This window comes from Calliphora vicina, chromosome 4 (genome assembly GCF_958450345.1).
Source record: "Calliphora vicina chromosome 4, idCalVici1.1, whole genome shotgun sequence".
Taxonomy (NCBI): domain Eukaryota; kingdom Metazoa; phylum Arthropoda; class Insecta; order Diptera; family Calliphoridae; genus Calliphora; species Calliphora vicina.
In genome coordinates, this window is record NC_088783.1 from 85,904,597 (window position 1) to 85,907,130 (window position 2,534).

General features: G+C 32.0%; 1 long non-coding RNA gene across 1 annotated transcript; it reads left to right on the forward strand.

Annotated features, from left to right (window-relative positions):
• Positions 1-237: 237 nt before the first annotated feature.
• LOC135958882 (uncharacterized) lies at positions 238-971 on the forward strand. Its single transcript, XR_010576466.1, has 2 exons — positions 238-665; positions 724-971. It is a non-coding gene; the product is annotated as an uncharacterized LOC135958882 (long non-coding RNA).
• The last annotated feature ends 1,563 nt before the right edge of the window (positions 972-2,534 follow it).

Sequence of the window (2,534 nt, forward strand, 5' to 3'; positions counted from 1 at the left end):
GTTCAAATCTTAAATCTAAATATTATTTTTTATTTACGTCCCACCACAGTTGGACGAAAAATTATGTTTAATTTATAGATCCTATCATCAGCGCAGGTCTGTTGGATTCCTTCTTCTTAGTCGGATGTAGCCATTACTTCTCATTAATGTTCGTGCAAGTGGGTTTGGGTGAACTTCTAACTTTTTCAAATATGACTCCGCTTGTTTTTTTATTTAATTTTTCATCAGGGTGTAGTGTAATTTTATTTCAAACATTCCTTATTCATATTTCTCGTGGTGTGCTAATTGTTATACTTGTTACCGCTCTCCACTCAACCATACATATTTATATATTTGCATATTGAGAAGATCATTCATACCTAAGATGAAAAAAATGTAATGCGTATTTAATTATAAATATTTAAAATATTTTGTTCCGTTATTCTTCTTGTGTATAAATTATAATGTTGAAATAACAAAACAAAAATTTGTGAGATCAATTGCAAATAAAAGTTTGAACAGATCGCGTTAAATACCTACGCGAGACTTGTAAAAAACAAAAACTGTGCTTAACTGAAATAAGTAAATCTTTAAATTTTGTCACAATAAGATATTGTCTCATAAAGAAGATCAATCATTATAAGATCATTAATTATAATTGTAAAAATTTGATAATCATCGCCGAGGTAAAAACAGTGATACATATGACAGAAATTTAATTGTAATATTCCCATTTTTGAACAGGAAACTCGGTGTTGATTATAGATATTAATCGATATAGTTAGTTATAGTTACCTAAACTCAACAAATTCAATCAGCTAATCGAAGGTGGTGGACACAAAATAAAAAGGGATATTTGCATATATATAGAAACTGCAGGGCACCGAAGGGATATTATTTTGTCCATTCATGATTGCTGTATTCTACAATTTTTTTAAAATCAACACCAACAAACTAAATGAATAAATGTATGTAAGTTAAAATAATAAAAATTGAATTTAAACAAATCTAACATTTTATAAACCTTATGTTATAAAAAAAAATCTAATTAACTAAAATTTATATTTACTCTTAAGTTTTTTTTTTTGTATAATGGATTGTAATAAATAAAATTTATGTAAGGATTGAATTTGATATAATGAGTTGTTAAATTTTAATAATTTGGGCCGAAGTGAACAAATTTGTTGCACTGTGCACGAAAGAGATTATAGTGATAATCTCTTAGTAAAATTACGATATGCTCTTAAAATGTCTGTTTTTTTATATCTATTTACTGACCCACGATGACCACTGTGTACTCGCCTGGCAAACTTATAAGAGAACATGTGAATAGATTGTAATAAGTTCTCTTAAATAACTAAGGTAGTACATTGGGCCTTTTCGGAAATGCATCACTGCGCTGCATTTGATGCGCATCTGTGATTAGTTTTCGATGCTGATGCGCAGACAATGCATCAGCCATTTTGGTGATGCTTGTCTGATGGGTTTTTGCGCATCATATGTTTCACTGTTGCTTTTTAGAACTCAAGACATTTGCAGTGTTGGCAACTTTTGCATTTTAGAACGTACTGCGCATCAGATGCAGCGCAGTGATGCATTTCCGAAAAGGCCCATTCTTTTGACTAGTACATTACGTACTCTCAAATCATACGCTACAAGGGAGACACCTAGGTCCTTATGAATGTTAATATTTCTCACATACCAAGGCGCTGCTGTTATCATTCGCAATATTTTATTTTGAAATCTTTGAATTTTTTCAATATTAGAAGCTGAGGCCGTGCCCCATAATTGAATTCCATAGCACCATATGGGTTTTATTATTGAGCTGTACAGCAAAAGTTGGCAATCTAAACTCAATCTCGAGTTTTTACCAATTAGCCAGTAAATTTGTAGTAATTTTAACTTCATTTGAGTCAATTTCGTATCTATATTCTTTTTCCAGGTAAGACGTCGGTCTAGATGCAGACCTAGATATTTAACTTCAGTTTGTTGAGGTATTATATTATTACTTATTAGGATTGGAGGGCACGATTCTCTACGCAATGTGAATGTAAGATGTATACATTTTTGCTCGTTTACTTTTATTCTCCATTGTTTTAACAACCTTTCTATGTCGAGTATATGGTCGTGTAAAAGTAAAGATGCTTCTTGGGGGTTTTCATGAATGGCTAGTATAGCTGTGTCATCAGCAAAAGTTGATATGTGGGTTCGACTGTTTGTAGGCATATCACAAGTATATAGCAAATATAGGAAGGGACACAGTATACTTCCTTCGGGTACGCCTGCTTCAATAGGCTGTGGTGAACTTATGAAGTAAGAACGAACTTTCGATGACTTAAATAACTTTCCAGAAGCTTGTGTGTGTTCACTGGTAAATATTGTTTTATTTTTATCGATAATCCTTCATGCCATACTTTGTCGAAGGCTTGCGAAACGTCGATGAAGAGTGCAGAACAATATTTTTTTTCTTCAAGTGTCTTGGATATGATTTCTACCAACCTGTGAAAATTGAAATCCGAAATTGATGAGTTGGAATACAATCAAAATGATTCACT